This window comes from Rhineura floridana, chromosome 4 (genome assembly GCF_030035675.1).
Source record: "Rhineura floridana isolate rRhiFlo1 chromosome 4, rRhiFlo1.hap2, whole genome shotgun sequence".
In the NCBI taxonomy this organism is placed as follows: Eukaryota; Metazoa; Chordata; class Lepidosauria; order Squamata; family Rhineuridae; genus Rhineura; species Rhineura floridana.
In genome coordinates, this window is record NC_084483.1 from 150,330,080 (window position 1) to 150,346,934 (window position 16,855).

At 43.3% G+C, this 16,855-nt stretch overlaps 1 pseudogene; it reads right to left on the bottom strand.

Annotated features, from left to right (window-relative positions):
* Nucleotides 1–649: 649 nt before the first annotated feature.
* Nucleotides 650–16,286, bottom strand: LOC133383674 (epoxide hydrolase 1-like; annotated as a pseudogene).
* Nucleotides 16,287–16,855: the final 569 nt, after the last annotated feature.

The following is a 16,855-nucleotide window of genomic DNA, read 5'->3' on the forward strand; positions in this document are numbered from 1 at the left end:
AAGGTATTGAAAATAAAACAGCCGATATCATAATGCCGTTGTATAAATCTATGGTGCGGCCGCATTTGGAATACTGTGTACAGTTCTGGTCGCCTCATCTCAAAAAGGATATTCTAGAGTTGGAAAAGGTTCAGAAGAGGGCAACCAGAATGATCAAGGGGATGGAGCGACTCCCTTACAAGGAAAGGTTGCAGCATTTGGGGCTTTTTAGTTTAGAGAAAAGGCGGGTCAGAGGAGACATGATAGAAGTGTATAAAATTATGCATGGCATGGAGAAAGTGGAGAGAGAAAAGTTCTTCTCCCTCTCTCATAATACTAGAACTCGTGGACATTCAAAGAAGCTGAATGTTGGAAGATTCAGGACAGACAAAAGGAAGTACTTCTTTACTCAGCGCATAGTTAAACTATGGAATTTGCTCCCACAAGATGCAGTAATGGCCACCAGCTTGGATGGCTTTAAAAGAAGATTAGACAAATTCATGGAGGACAGGGCTATCAATGGCTACTAGCCATGATGGCTGTGCTGTGCCACCCTAGTCAGAGGCAGCATGCTTCTGAAAACCAGTTGCCGGAAGCCTCAGGAGGGGAGAGTGTTCTTGCACTCGGGTCCTGCTTGCGGGCTTCCCCCAGGCACCTGGTTGGCCACTGTGAGAACAGGATGCTGGACTAGATGGGCCACTGGCCTGATCCAGCAGGCTTTTCTTATGTTCTTATGCTTTAATGTGAATAAGATTCTTCTTTCCCCCTTGTTTTGTATGGCTGCAGCAGCCAGCTTCTCATAGAAAACCCTTGTCTGTCCAAAGCTTAAGTAGTAATAAATGCTTTAAGTACTTTAAGTTGTCCGAAAGCTTCTAACTCTTGGTTCATAGCGCTCTCTGCAAAGCTTGTGCCATTGAATGTTAACTTACAAACGTTCCACCTTCTTCACAAACTGCCTGAAGTCTTGAGCTAAGAGCTCTGGTTCCTCAAACGCAGGAAAATGTGCGCCCTGTGCCATGTAGGTGTAGGTGACAATGTTCTTAAACTTCTTCTTTGCCCAGGAATGTGGGCTATGAGTAAGTTCATTGGGGAAGGCAGCAATACCAGTAGGAACATAAACTCCAAGCCTGTAGTAGAAGACACCATCTCTTTTCAAGAGCTTACTGGGTAACATAGAAACTATGATACATTTTTGCTTAGGAAACCCCGCTACTGTCTGTGGCATGTTAGATTCACCATGTACTTCCAAAGCCACCCATCATGGTCTCCTTTATCTTTTCCAATTTTTACTATGTATGCAAACTTCAGGTGCCTATGTCCAGCTATGGCTGTTTGACCAGTAAAGCAATTTCTGGACTGGAGCAGCCTGATTTCCAGTAACCTCACAACTGGATAATTACAGTGTGCTCCATGTGTGGCTATCCTTGATGATGGCCCAGAAGCTGCAGGTAGCACAGAATGCAGCAGGCAGTAAAATGGGATCGCAAGGCTGAATCCTGCACTGGCTGACTGTGAGCTAGAGGGCCTCATTCAAGATGTTAGTATGGGTATACAAAGCCCAAAACCTGGGGTCTAAGCGTTTAAAGGAGCAGCTCTTGCAATGCCTGCTGACTCATGCTTTGAGAACCCCAGTGGGAGACCTGCTCGTGGTCCTTTGCTGGGTATAACCTGCTATGTAGTGACAGGAGACAGGGCCTCCTCTGTGATGGCACCTGGAATTCCCTCCTTGTGGAACGTCTGACTCCCAAATTGATGATATTCAGACGTCCATTGAAGGCTCATTTGTTCATTTAGACTTTTGGGACGTAAATGTGATCTGGAGTCCAACTGTATCTTTTGTATGCTGCGTTATGATATTTGCACTTTCAAATGTTTTAATTATCATTTTGTGATTGGTTGCACTTTATTATCCTGTAAAGTGCCCTGATGTCCTATGGCAGGAATAATACGGCTTTACTAGTGAAATGGTTAGAAATCTTGTATCTTGCTCAAGTTATATTGGCAACCACAAGGGCTACACAGTTCTCTTCTTGCTGATGGGTTGCACGAGTTGGGTGTGACGTCTTTCCCCCTGCTTCATAGAGACAATGGGCTTTGTGATAGCTTGGGAAATTGGGAAAGAAGCCACCGTGGACTTCTGTGTTCTCACTGTGAACAGTTTAAGCATCTTAAAACATGGGCTACAATTTAGTGAACTCCTTTGTGCCATTGGGACTGAAGCATAGAAGATTTCAAAACTTCAGATATAACTTGCTTTTGAAAGCAAATTTGTTGCTTTCAGCTACAGAATGTGAACTATTCCAACAAGTTTTAGGGAAGATACTTTTTTTGCTAAGGTCAGATCTAAATACATTGTGCTTATATTACGGTGATAGTACCAATAGTAGGACAAAGCGAGATATAGCAGAGGCAGGCAACATGACATGTAAAAATGTCTTAAAATAATATTTAGAGTATGTTTGCAGTGGGGTGGTTTATCTTACAGCAACATCTAGTACGTCTTCCTTACCTGGCATCTGGAGTAGTACTGGGGTTCTTGGAAAAATACTCCTTGTAAAAGCGCATTGATGACACAATGGAGGAAGTGACCCAGTAAATCATGACATTGGTCAAAAGGTCATCAAGAGAGTATTTCCTAAATAGGGGAGTCAAAAACATTAGCGTAGCGTTACCATCATAGTTTTGGCAGTTGGCCACAATTTGTTCCACCTATACAGATTAGGAGTGAGTTAATGACCTGCTACCTTTCAGGTGAGTATAGAGAATACTGAGAGGACGCTACCAGATTAAAATACTAAATTACAACCCAACCTTGCCATTTGAGATGAAAACTTCTCCCCCCACCTTCCCATTTTAAGCCAGCAGTTGCATTGTAAAGAGTCTCCCCATCCTCTTTTACACTTGTGGCACAGACCTTTCCAGACCCCCATCGTCCATGTTCCGGAATGACTTATCTGTCCAGGTGGAGAATTTTTCGAGGATGTATGCAGCGAGTCCCACAGGAGAATTATTCAATCCACAACCTGGTATGTCAAAGGAGCATAATAAGCTTTCAGATCAGTCGCTTGCACTGCCTCTGGCTAGAAACTGGGCCTGAGGAAACTTGCTCAGGGAACCAAGGGAGGATGAGGGCTTTGGGTTCAACTAATTTCATACCATCTCATTCTGGATGTCTGAACTGCAAGGGACCAATTCTTCTTTATTTGGCTGGAACAGTGGTCATTGTGAGCATAGGGATTGCTGCTGACTTTTACCTATGGTGCCAGCCAGTTCATGTTCTCTCTCGTTTCTCCAAGCAAACTTGTAGCCAGAGGATCTTGCTGTGTAAACCCTGTGTACTTATAATCAGTTCTTATTTTTGTTGTCTATAGAAATGGGTGAAAGAGATCTATGTGTATATACTACCTTGCCCTCCTTTATGTTTGTAACATAAAATTATCTTCAATAGAGGATGACATATCCATTACCATCTAATCTGTTGCAGTTATTCACACATGCTGTAGCAAGTATAATTTCAGAACATGCATCCCATATGTGAGAGATTGGAATGCCTCTTTTCATAGGGTGTTTTACAAGACTGAAGATCTTGTATTGGCCCTGCACTGCCACAAGGATTTAAGATCACAAACCTGCTGTGTCTGGCTTGGTGGCCTGGATGTGCAAGTAGCCAGTTTCCCGCAAGAGATCATACAGATGTCTCTCAAAATATGGGAATAAACGGCGGGAGTCTTCCCAGGTGAGGCCCACCAGCCATGGTGTGTAGGCTCCAAGTAGTAAACCCATCAGGCCACTGAAACCAATTTTGGTTAGGAAGACCATGTTCAGATGAAGCCCCTTCACAGATCTGAAACCAAGAAAAGAAAACATCAAAACTATCCTAAACTTACTGGTAAATGTGTTTAGGATGGCATCAGGGACAGAAGCAACAAATATAAAAGGACAATGACAAAAGACCTGGGAGCGTTGACATCCAGGGGAGAAATGTGATCATCTGTTGCATGCACAGGCAGGGACAAATTGCTTTTATTTATTACTGCTTGTAATACTGGTCCTTGTGTGAGCTGACATTCTCAGTTGTTTCCCACAAGTTCAGTTAGGAACTAATTCTGGATTTTCTTACGGACATAAATTGGTTCTTCATGGAGAATGGATTCTACAACCTATGTTTCTGTTCTCAATTATTTTCTTGAATCCCTCTTTGACAATAGATGCTCATTATAATGTCCAGAAGCCCTCCTTGAAATTGATAGCCCTTGCAATTCAGTAGTCCAAATTATACTAAGGAAGATCATGTTGTCTAGATGACCTCAGCTTTATAATATATGGATACATGCAAGACAATAATCTGTGTGGAATAATTAGAAATATGTAAAGATCTCAGATGGAGAGAAGGATCTTACACACTTACTTTGGCAGCATCTGGGCCATAATTGTGGTGATCTGGGAGCCCCAGTCTCCACCCTGCAAGTAATATTCCTGAAAGCCCAGTCTCTGCATTAGCTTGTGAAAGACTCGAGCAGCAGCCACTGAATCAAAGCCTGTCAGTTGGGAGAAAATATAAGAGATCTATCACAACTTTTAATTAAAAACGTGACTTAGAAAAGTCTCTTGTAGGTTTATTCTGCTGCTCACCCTGCTGGTGGGGGGCCTCGGAGAAGCCATAGCCTGGGATGGATGGACAGATGACCTCAAAGGCCATCTCTTCACCACTCAATCCATGACCAGCAGGGTCAGTAAGCAGTGGGATGATTTTATAGAATTCGTAGAAGGAGCCAGGCCAGCCGTGCACCATCAGCAAAGGCCTGGGAGCCTGACCTTTCGGGGTGCGAGATGGTTTCACATGGACAAAATGAACTTCAATCCCTGTCAGAAATCCAACAGACAACGTTAAAGCACGAGTTGTAGCAAAGAAAGCTAACTGAAAAATGGTAAGGGGGTTGACTGAAAGGATTAGCCCCAGAACGAGAGAGATTGGTGTGTGGTTCAATGGAGGAAGAATTCACCTTCAATGGTAGTCTTATAATGTGGGTACTGGTTGAGGATTTTAACTTGTTTTTGCCAGTCAAACTGATTCCTTCAATAGGAGATCACCCTCTGCAGATAGTTGGAGTTGAAACCATAGTTGAAGGCAGCCCCCTCCAGTGGTGGCGTGTAGCGGGCTTGATCAAGACGCTGGTACAAATCCTAAAGAGAGAAAGGGAGACTCCAAAATACTTTCAAAAACACACTGATACCCGAAGGACATATCCTTACCTCCATTAATAATTCCCTAAGGCTTCGAGAATCAAAGGTATTCTACCATATATTCTACCCAACATGTCTTTGGGGTTAGGAGTGTTGTGTGCACAAAGGATTGTGCTTTCTACGGCCTAAGGAACAGTATTCAGAACAGTGTGCTTCTGGCTGGAATGAAGACTTTGCCTGCACATCTCCAGCTTTGTGTGTGTGTGGGGGGTGAGATTTAGGCAGGATTATTCCTCGTGTACAGATGGGTAATGGGAGGTATTGTTGGGGAAATTCTTTATATACAAACAGTAAGCAAAATATATTCTTTTATAAAGCTATAAAGGTTTATAACATTTTAACAGTTTACTTTAACATTTTATAAGTTTAGTAGCCAACCAGAACGCTTTTCTTCTTGGAGCTGTCTTCCCTAACTGTTTTGGTTTGTATGGAACAGCCAGAACTCTAAACAATTAAGATAATACTGAATAGACACTGAACATCTCTGTACTCTCCAAAACGTAGGAAAAATTGCAGTAGCTAAAATGCTTACCTAAATTGCTTAGGAGAGAGCCAGTGTGGTGTAGTGTTTAAGGTGTTGGACTAGGACCTGGGAGATGAGGGTTCGAATCCCCACACAGCCATGAAGAGCACTGGGTGACCTTGAGCCAGTCACTGCCTCTCAGCCTCATGAAAACCCTATTCATAGGGTCGCCATAAGTCGGAATCGACTTGAAGGAAGTACACTTACATTTTTTAATTGCTTACCTCATTAGCTTTAGTACTCACAGCAAAAATGTTCTGGGATGGGAAGTTCTGAACATTGCTAAATTAACTAGAACATAATGTAGCCTATGCAATAACTATGCAATGTCTATGTAATACTGAAATGTGTATGTTATACTGATCAGTACATGCTAAAGTCTTTGTCCTGAAATGTATAAAATCCCCAGGGAACCAGTGTCATGTTGCAGTTATCCACTCACTCAGAGGGAGACTGACCAAGCCTACACTTGTCATCCAAAAAAGATCTACCTTTTTGCTGCAAGCCTATGTCTTTAATTCCCTCAAGGACCCCCAGTCCAACGAACTACAAAATTCCCGTCAGTGTCACTGTGGCCAGGTCAACTGCTGCCAGGAATGGGCGCAGCTGGTAGACTAGTTTGAGTCAGCCAAAGCACTCCTGGCTACCGCAGCCACCTGATATTCAAGCAGCAGGGCAGGATCCAGGAGGACTCCCAAACTGCAGACCTCCTCCTACAAGGCAAGTGCAACCCCATCCAGAATAGGTGGCAGCCCTGTCCCTGGCACAGGTTTCTCTTGACCAGCAACACTTCCGTCTTGTCTGGATTAAGTTTCAGTTTGTTAACCCACATCCAGCCCTTCACAGCCTCAAGGCACTGGTTTAGGATGAGCACTCCCTCCTGGCAATCAGGTGGTAGTGAGAGAGAGAGTTGTGTGTCATTGGCATAGTGATGACATTGAACTTCAAATCTCCAGGTGACCTCTCCCAGCAGCTTCATATAGATGTTAAAGAGCATGGGAGACAGAAAGGAACTACGACCTGGGAGACCAGGGTTCGAATCCCCACATAGCCATGAAGCGCATTGGGTGACCTTGGGCCAGTCACTGCCTCTCAGCTTCATGAAAACCCTATTCATAGAGTCACCATACGTCGGAATCGACTTGAAGGCAATACATTTACATTTTATTTCCTGTTTAATTTCCTATGTTGGTTTGCTGTTGGCCTAAGATTTGCTTCACATATTAATAAATTGTAAACGGTTCACCAAATCAGACAGCTGGATGGGTCTGAGTCCCAGACTTGCTGTCACTTTTGTCATTATATCTTAGATTTTGTTCTCCTACAAAATGTGATGTGTGACATACCAGGTTAAAACATAATAAAAATTGTAAATATAAAAGTATGAGGTAAGTGATAAATAGTAGTATTACTAAACTAATCTTATGCATGTCTCCTTTCTATATTCGTCTTCCCAAATTCCCACTGGTACCTGGATTTCCTTCTCTGATGTTTTTACTTGGAAAGGTCTAATTCCTTTATCTTCTTTGTCCGTTGGTGGCCTCTCACCAGAGCCCCACCATCCATTTCCCATTTCTAGGGTCTTCATCCTCTGCCTAGACAGAAGCCAGTAGACCAGGAGGCCTCCACCTCCTAGTGCGCAAGAAGCTGCAATCACATTTCTCTGGGGTGAGTCATAAGACCTAGAAAGGCATGCAAAATTTTGTGAGGAAGAGGCCAAAAGAGAAGCTATGTGCCAAAGATGGTGAGCACCTGCAAATCTCCCTGGAAACAGGATTTAAAATAGTAACATAATGTAAATTAATAGAACAAAAATGAGTTCTGAAATAAAAGATAAGCTGAGGTTATGTATTCAAGGTCATATAATATGAATTCGTTAATTCTTTATACATTTTCATCATTCTTTTTTATGGTTACAACTTCAGTAATAAAGTAAAATATTTGTTGGAATCAGTGGTGATACCAGAAATATTGGGACGGAGGGAGACAAAGAAAGTGCATGGGGGGGGGCAAGTTTTGTTCCATGCGTTAAGAGTTCTGAAAAAATTCAATAATAGGCAAAAACCCTTGCGGTTTAAGAACGTACCTATAACCCACAGATATTTCTATCAAACTTTAAAAAGCAGGGAAATTGGGCAGCTATAGTGAATACACCAGGGGAGCAGGAGACCTGACCTCCTCTCTGAGATATTGTACTGCCCTACAAATTGGTCAAAATGTAAACACAATTTGGGTTGATCTTTACAGTCCAATCCCCTTCCTGTGTAGCTTGGAACAATTTGGTAACATGTGCCTCTGAGCATATGGTGAGTGGTGGCAATACCTGCCATCTCCAAAGGTGGAGAATTACATTTTTGTATGTTTGTTGGGGTTCTTCTTACTTTGCTTCATTCCTGTGTTACTATTGTTTCTACAGAGAATCTAATCTATAACATTTTATTTTCCTCACTATTCACCCTAGAAACCTGTGTCAAATTTATTTTTATTAATTTCAAAGCCTTTTTATTGGTCAGTGTCATATGATGGTGAAGACAGCCTTTTGTGTTTCATATTGGAGGTTATGTTCTATTTCTATTTTGGGTGCATTAATGTCAGCTCTACACTGCGTCAGCAGTGCCGGTGGGGGGCTGGAAATTCCTGGGTGGTTGGCAGGGAAGCAAAGTCCTTAGCTGGCAGTCTGGTCATAAATCTGCCAGGTCTAGGAGGAGGGGAGCTGATAAGGGCCATGCTTGTCCAAAGCATACTTGCCGAGTCAGGAGTCCAGAAGTGAGGTCAGTAGAGGTCCGGGATCAAGTGCCAAGGGGTCAGTCCGAAAGAGGGTGCCAGGAAACTAGGAACACACAAGCCACGCCTGACGTTGCAGTCAGCAACAAGCTGCAGCCAAGGTGTGCCTTATAAAGAGCAAGGTTGACAGCAGGTGTGAGTCCTCAGCGTTTGGGCCTTAAGGAGACAGGCCTGCCTCTCTTCTGCCTGACCTTCTGCTGTCTACGTTCTGCAGGTGAGGGGGGAGTATCCTGTTCACTGTCTGTGTCTGGCTGCAGGGACTCTGCTGTATCTGGGGTGCTCTGCAGCTGAGGGGGAGAAGGAGCTGGATTCTCAGGAGGCTCCTCCATGTCTCCTTCTGAGTCTGCTGCTCCTGGGTCTGCTGCTGTTACTCCCGAGTCGTCCTCATCTGAGGAGTCCTCTGACGGGGCCATGACAATTAACAGTTGAATCTGAAACTGCAGTTTGATGTAAAATCAGACTGATTACAATATGTTGCTACTTCAGCAATGAGTCTAGCTGTTGGAAAAAACAAACTTAGCCTGCCCAAGATGCCAACGTTGTTGAAGGAGGCTGTGATAAGACCTCTGTTAAAAAAGCATTCGTTAGACCCTGCAGATCTCAACAACTTCTGCCCAGTCTCTAATCTCCCCTTTCTGGGCAAGGTGATTGAGAGGGTAATGGCTGCTCAGCTCCAAGTTTTCCTGGATGAATTGGACTATCTAGACCCTTTTCAGTCAGGCTTCCAGCCTGGTCATGGGACAGAGACTGCCTTTGTCGCCCTGCTTGATGACCTATGCCAGGCATCAGACAGGGGGAGTGCATCCCTGTTTGTGCTGCTGGACCTCTCAGCGGCCTTTGATAAGATCGACCATGGTATCCTTCTGGGCTGTCTAGCTGGGATGGGATTGGCAGGCACTATTTTACAGTGGCTCCAGTCCTACCTGATGGACAGGACCCAGAAAGTGGTGCTGGGAGACTAGCATTTAAAAGAACAAGAAATCTTAAGGACTGGTTGATCTACACCAAGCATGCAAGGAGCGGTGTCAACAAGTGTCAACCCATGATTTTTCACACATCTAATCCAACAGGACAATATCCATGTGGCCACTGTACTGCAGATTTACTCAAAAGAAAAAATTCTTTGCTAATCCCAACACTGGAAAGCACATTTATATCCAATATTTCTTGACTTGTAACTCTGCAGGAGTAATTTACCTCATTTCCTGCCCCTGCAATCGGATTTATGTTGGGAAGGCATCGAGACCACTAAAACTTAGAACTGGGGGACATCTGTGCAATTTAAGACATCAAAGAATGGGTGCTCCGTTGGTTAGACATTTTGTTGAGAAACAACACAAGGCAAACGATATAACATTTTGGGCCATTGAAAGAGTTGTGCGTAATAACAGACTACTCAGCAGGAGGGAATTATTTTGGATCACCTCCTTGAAAAGTCTGGTACCTTTAGGGTTAAATGAGGAGTTGGATTTCTCTGAGTTTAAATAATATCAAAACCAAGGGTCTTTATGAAACTTGGCTGACTCTCTGTAACCATTATGCTTGCCAGTCAGTCACTGTAAGTATCAGCTGGACCAGTATCATCTGCAAGCACAGTGATTGCACAGCTGAGATGATTTACACATACCCCATGGATACTATCAGCATTTGAGTTCAGTTTGTGTTTAGCGTGGGCCTGTTCAGAGAATGTGCATTGCCTGACAGTAAAGAGAAAAACTGATCTCCACAGGTCAGTACAGGGCCATTTCCTTCTGTTTTCCTGGGGAGGGGTTGAGAGTGTTATGATGAAGCTGTCTTGCCACGGCTAGCACAAGATTGTGTCCCTTTTGAGTCACACAGTACAGTTTTTTAAGGTGTCAGTATTATGTCAAAGTTTAAGGATATAATATAATGACAACATTTTAAAATTTTTATTATGTCTTCTAAATGTTTGTTAAATGAGTCATATGGAGTGTGGTCTCTAAAATATTATATTCTGTTTATGTTTAAGACCACAGTGTTATCTCCATGATATTGATTTGAGCCTGTTTTAATGTTTGTAGCCCCTGAAGAAGGACAAGTTCTGAAATGTGTCGAGCTCACAATAAATTTAATCTAGCACCAGAGCTTGTCTCTCTTTCCTGCCCCTTGAATATCAGGTGGCCAACTCAAACTGGTCTACAAGCTGCGTCCATTCCTGGAGGCAGTTGACTTGGCCACAGTGACACATGCATTGTTGACATCGAGGCTTGATTACTGTAACACACTCTATGTGGGGTGCCTTTGAAAACGGTTCAGGAATTGCAGTTGGTTCAAAATGCAGCAGCCAGAATGTTAACTGGAGTACTGCGCAGGGAGCATATCACCCCTGTGCTTTATCGACTCCACTGGTTCCCAATTTGTTTCCGGGCCCAATTCAAAGTGCTGGTTCTGACCTTTAAAGCCCTAAACAGCCTTGGACCAATATACCTGAGGGACCACTTACGCCCATATGTACCTGCCCAGGATTTAAGATAATCTGCCTCTGGTCTCCTCTGCATGCCTGGAATAAAAGACGTTTGACTTACAGGCACGTGGGAGAGAGCTTTTTCAGCTGTGGCCCCCAAGCTTTGGAATACTCTACCCCAAGAAGTCCGCTCTGCTCCCTCCCTGTTGGTTTTCTGGAGACTTCTGAAAACCATCTTGTTCCAGAGAGCCTTTGGGAGGGACTGAAGGTAGAGCCTGACACTGATTTTATGCCTTCTATGTTAAGTTTTACCTTTGTACTCCCTTTAGTACCACTCCCTATATATATGTATATATGTGTGTATATATATATGTATTGTATTTTATGTATTTTAATTGTATTTTATGTATTTTTATTTTAATGTTTTTTGTGATTTTACTGCTTACAAGTTTATTATGGATGTGTTTCATTTTATTTTTGTAAGCCTCCCTGAGTGCCCTATTATAGGGTAGAAGGGCGGGTTAGAAATATTTTAAAATAAATAAATAAATAAAATAGTTTCAGCCTGCTATGTTTAAACCACTTCATTTAAGGCAAGGTGAGCACAGTTAATTAAAAACATAGAGCACACCTAGAATTTTGCTAGAATATATTTCACGTCCCATTGGTTCATCTTGTGCAAACGGAGACACTCCAGATGTCCACTGGAGACTATGAGTGCCATTATTCCACAATTGTTTTGGGACTTTTTTTAGTGTAAATTTTGCAAAGTGTTGCTGTACTTCACATATTCACAGAAATAGAAGCAAAAGAAAATGATTTCCTATAGGAAACTTCACTAAAATTGCAAAGTAAATCAGACATATTTAAAGTGACTATCTGAACTATGTCAACTGTCTTAATAACGTTGCTTCCTCCCTGCTAAAACAAGATCAGCACAGCACATGTCTTGTTTCTATTCTTTGGGCTGATTGCAGGTATTGCCACCACTCACCATATGCTCGGAGGCATATGTTACCAAATTGTTCCAAGCTACACAGGAAGTGGATTGGACTGTGAAAGACCAACCCAAATTGTGTTTGCATTTTGACCAATTTGTAGGGCAGTACAGTATCTCAGAGAGGAAGTCAGGTCTCCTGCTCCCCTAGTGCATTCACTATAGCTGCCCAATTTCCCTGCTTTTTAAAGTTTTATAGAAATAGCTATGGGCTATAGGTATGTTCTTAAACTGCAAGGTTTTTTGCCTATTAGTGGATTTCTCTGCTTTTTAATCCAGGAGGTAAGATATGGGATCCTCTGCAAGCTTGCTGAGAACGGATTGATCATTTGTATGCTTATTGAGTTCAGTGGGATTTGCTCCCGTGCAATCATGTTTAGGATAGGTGAAACTGACCACGGGATGGGGAGGGAGGAGAAGGGGGAGGGGCAGAGGGGAGGAGGGGGATGGGAGCAGTAAGGAGGGGTGGGGTAGAGAAGGACAGGTTTGATCATTTGCATGTTTATTGAATTCAGTGGGATTTACTCCTGTGCAATCATGCTTAAGATAGGTAAAACTGATGGGGGGGGAGGGAGGAACGTCTGGAGTGGGCAGGAAAGGAGAAAGGGAGAGGGGAGGGGAGGAGGAAGGAAGAGGAGAGGAAGAGCCAGGTCTGATCATTTGCATGCTTATTGAGTTGAATGAGATCTACTCCTATGTAATCATGGTTAGGACAGGTAAAACTGACTATGGGGGAGGAGCAGGGGGAGGGGAGAGGAGAGGGAAGGAGAAAGGGATGGGAAGGAGGGGATTGGAGGGGAAGGGGCATAGGAAGGGGCAGGGGAGAGCAGGTTTGATCATTTGAAGGAAGGAGGTTTCGAGTGGAGTGCCACAGGGTTCTGTCCTGGGGCCGATACTCTTCAACATTTTTATCAATGACTTAGATGGCGGGGTGGAGGGAAGCCTTATGAAGTTTGCGGATGATACGAAACTGGGAGGGATAGCTAACACAATGGAAGACAGAAATAAAATCCAAAGGGACCTGGATAGACTAGGCAATTGGGCTGAAATTAATAAAATGAAATTCAGTAAAGACAAATGCAAGATTCTGCATTTAGGCCACAAAAACAAAATGCACGGGTACAGGATGGGAAATACCCGGCTTAGCAGTAGTGTGTGTGAGAAGGACCTTGAAATTGTGGTGGATTGCAAGTTGAACATGACCCAGCAGTGTGATGCTGCGGCAAAAAAGGCAAACACGGTTTTGGGCTGCATAAACAGAGCTATAGTTTCCAGGTCGAGGGAAGTAATAGTCCCACTATATTCTGCATTAGTCAGGCCTCATCTGGAATACTGCGTTCAGTTCTGGGCTCCTCTTTTTAAGAAAGATATAGACAAGTTGGAGCGGGTTCAGAGGAGGGCGACGAGGATGATAGCCGGTATGGAGAACAAGTCTTATGAGGAAAGGTTGAAGGAACTTGGCATGTTCAGTCTGGTGAAGAGAAGGCTGAGGGGTGACATGATTGCACTCTTTAAGTACCTGAAGGGCTGTCACATAGAGGAGGGTACAGATTTGTTCTCTGCTGCCCCAGAGGGGAGGACTAGGTCTAATGATTTTAAGTTGCAGGAGCGTAGATTCAGATTGGACATTAGAAGGAACTTCTTGACAGTAAGGGCAGTTCGGCAATGGAACCGACTGCCTAGGGAGGTGGTGGGATCCCCTTCGCTGGATGTCTTCAAGCAGAGGCTGGACAGCTATCTGCGGGAGATGCTCTAGCTGTGGATGTCCTGCTGTGAGCAGGGGGTTGGACTTGATGGCCTACAAGGCCCCTTCCAACTCTATGATTCTATGATTCTGTGATTCTATGATTTGCATGCTTAGTGAGTTCAATGGTATTTACTCCTGTGCGATCATGCTTAAGATAGGTAAAACTGACCATGGAGAGGAGGGGGGTGGGGAGGGGGAAGGAGGTGATTGTAGGGGAAGTGGGAGGGGATTGTAGGTGCAAGAGGGAGGGGATAGGAGGGAGGAAAAGGGAGGGTGGGTTTGATCAGTTGCATACTTTTTGAGTTCAGTGGGATTTATTGTTGTGCAATCATGTTTGAAAATGGAAATGGACTGCCTTCAAGACGATCCCAACTTATGGCGACCCTATGAATAGGGTTTTCATGGTAAACAGTATTCAGAGGTGGCTTTACCATTGCCTTCCTCTGAGGCTAAGAGGCAGTGACTGGCCCAAGGTCACCAGTGAGCTTCATGACTGTGTAGGGATTTGAACCCTGCTTTTCAGGGTTTCCCCCATCTTTTTATTCTACAGCAGGCACATGTAGCCTCCTACCCAAAATTAATTAAAAATCAGCTAGGCATTTTTTAACTTTTAAACTGCAGAAGATGAAGGTCAGAATATGGCACAAGGTCAGTAACAGGATTACAGGTATTCTGTGAACATGGCTGGTTTTTAATGAATTTCAACAGATTATGAGAACTCTGAGATAAAAAAAGTCCAACAGGGGTCTGGTTTTTTTTCTCTGTCTTTAGACTTTGAACTCTAGATTCTTTCTGACTGTTTTGTTTATCACCATAGAAATTGACAGGGTTATTAAGCAAGCACTTCTGAGTTCAGGACTATAAGTTTTGTAAGGTTTTGTTTTGAAATGAGCTTATGGGAAGCATCAGAATGGCATGGGGGTATTTTCAATTTAACATTGCGGAATGTGAAAAATCCACTCTGGCTACAGTATACAGTCACTCTTGTGGCTGTATAATAAATAATGGTCTATATTACATTCACACTTCCATCCTAAAACATATTTTCTCTGTGGTAAGTCCTATTGATTTTGATGGAATTAACTTTAAAGAAAGCATGCTCAGGATTGCAGCTTTATTTTAATTTCTAGTTATAAGATGTACTTTTTAGATACAAATTATAACTGAATATATATTTCCTTCAAGTAACCCCAGCAATGTGGGGGTGAGTTACTTGCTGGGGGGATGGCTCCCCTCACACACAGCCCCATGCCACCTATGATTCTGATTAGAGGAACAGAGGGTAGTACTTTGCTATCTGTCTTTATTTGTTTGCTCTCAGGATTTCTGGGCACTATTAATATTTGAAAATTCTGAACAGCTGAAAACAACAACACCAGCCATCCTGTGATGTCCAAATAGCTACTGGATAATTTGAAAAGAGGCTAATCAGATAAACGCAGGCTAGGGTCCATTCAGCCCATCCTTTGAGAGATATTTGAAATAACCTAGCATATCCCTTTCCTCTCAGCACATCTAAGTGACCTAACTGCTAAGTAGAGAGCTTTAAAACCAAAGCAGCTAATCCAGTTAAGTGTGCATAGAAAATAAGAGTTTATGGTTTATTATTTATTTATTTATTTATTACATTTATATACCGCCCCATAGCTGAAGCTCTCTGGGCAGTTTACAACAATTAAAAACATTAAAAACAAATATACAAATTTAAAAACATTTTTTAAAAACAATTTAAAAACACATGCTAAAATGCCTGGGAGAAGAGGAAAGTCCTGACCTGGCGCCAAAAAGATAACAGTGTTGGCGCCAGGCACACCTTGTCAAACGCATCATTCCATAATTTGGGGGCCATCACTGAGAAGGCCCTCTCGCTTGTTGCCATTCTCTGAGCTTCCCCTTGTAGTAGGCACCCGGAGAAGGGGCTTGGATGTTGAGCGTAGTGTACGGGTAGATTCGTGTCGGGAGAGGCATTCCATCAGGTATTGTGATTCCAAACTGTGTAAGGCTTTATAGGTTAAAACCAGCACCTTGAATCGAACTCGGAAACATACAGGCAGCCAGTGAAAGAGGTTACCATCCTGATAATTACTTGCTTCTATACTTTATCAGGATGGTTGAAAAGAATAAAATGGAGGGTTCCCCCATCTCGTTTCTATCCATGTTTGTGCAGGGAGTAGGTATTCTAATCTCCTTAAAACATGACTGTGATTTCCTGACTGGGCTGGTAGCTAGTAATTGCTCCACAATAAAAAAAAATTAAGTTTGACCTGCCATATAGCTCTAATTCCTATGCAAGTTAACTGGATTGGCTGCTCTGGTTTTTAAAGGTTTCCAGCCAGCAGTTAGATGAGCCTCGTATATTTCTGAGCTGCTTCCAAGCCAAATATCAACTCCAATCCATCCCACCCCATCAGCTCCCCGGGAGCATCGCCTGCCACCTCCTCTTTACACTCACCGGACACTCTGCAGGATGTCCTGCCACATGTCTGCAAGAAGGGCCTGCAAACAGCAACAGTTCAGCTAATGCTGTACAAAAAACGTTCCCGGCACTTCTGCCTCCAGCTGCCTTTTCCCTGTGCGCCACATGAATGATCAACACATACATAACTTCCTAGTGCCACCTACTACCTAAAGTCTTGTTTGTATGATTGCTAGCAAGGTTGGTTGTTTTGCTGCCTGAGGCAGAGCAGCAAATGGTGCCCTGTGCCTCCCCCTTCTCGCTTTCCCTCCCCCCCTCCCCTGGTCAAAGTGCATAGTACTGAACATCCCACAAGTGCCTTTCCCTTTCTTGGACATGGTCTGGGTTGGCTAGCACTCCTGAGAGCCCTGGATCTAAAGGTTTTGTGGAATCTGCTGTCCCCCATTTCCTCCTACCTGTCCCCTTCACCCCCTTTCCCTCTCCTTTGTTGTTCAATGGTTTGTTTAAAATATCTGGATGTGTTCTAAAAACTGAAAAATTAATAAAAAGTATTAATGGAAATACAGTAATGGGAATATACCAAGGGTTTTATTCAACTAAGCCCTACTCAAAGTAGACATGCATTTGTAGTTTAGGTGTGGGTGATACCCATGAAGAGGAGCAGGCTGATCAGCCTTCAGATTGGTGCACAATTCAGGGTCGCTGCCACTGTCCAAACACTTTGTTTTTACAGTGGAGGT